This window comes from Wasmannia auropunctata, unplaced genomic scaffold (genome assembly GCF_000956235.1).
Source record: "Wasmannia auropunctata unplaced genomic scaffold, wasmannia.A_1.0 LD336116.1, whole genome shotgun sequence".
In the NCBI taxonomy this organism is placed as follows: Eukaryota; Metazoa; Arthropoda; class Insecta; order Hymenoptera; family Formicidae; genus Wasmannia; species Wasmannia auropunctata.
In genome coordinates, this window is record NW_012026774.1 from 4292348 (window position 1) to 4293119 (window position 772).

A 772-nucleotide genomic window follows, 5' to 3' on the forward strand; every position below is an offset into this window, starting at 1 on the left:
TGAAGGGCATCGATACTGCCTTACCTGCGTAGACCGCTACTCGAGATGGCCAGAAGTGATTCCTATGGAAAACCAGGAAGCTGAAACTGTAGCCAAAGCATTTTACAACGGCTGGATTAGCCGCTTTGGCGTACCCCTGCGGATCACCACCGATCAAGGACGCCAGTTCGAGTTACAGCTGTTCAAGCAGCTGAACGAACTGACGGGCAGCAAACATCTACGCACGACAGCATACCATCCGCAAGCAAACGGACTGGTCGAAAGATTCCATCGCCAGTTAAAAGCTGCAATAAGGTGTCACGCAAACGATAGATGGACAGAAGCCTTGCCTACAATTCTTCTGGGCATCCGCGCCGCCTGGCGCGAAGACTTGGACGCAACCACAGCCGAGCTAGTTTACGGCGAAACACTCCGGCTGCCAGGCCAGTTCTTAAGCCAAGAGCCTGTCAACACTGCTGACGACGCAGCTCATCTGATTAAATCGCTGCGCCAGCAGTTCGAACAGTTGCGACCAAAGGAAGGGACCAACCACGCGGCTCAGAAGATATTCGTCTTTAAAGATCTCGCTACAAGCAGCCACGTCTTCGTACGACACGATGGGCCCAAGACAATTTTGCAACCACCGTACGACGGACCATACCAAGTTATCGAGCGAACAGACAAGACCATCAAAGTCAAGATAAACAACAAGATGGTCAACGTGTCGATAGACAGAGTAAAACCGGCATACTTGTTAGCCGATACAGACAACGCAGAAGAGGCACCAACACAA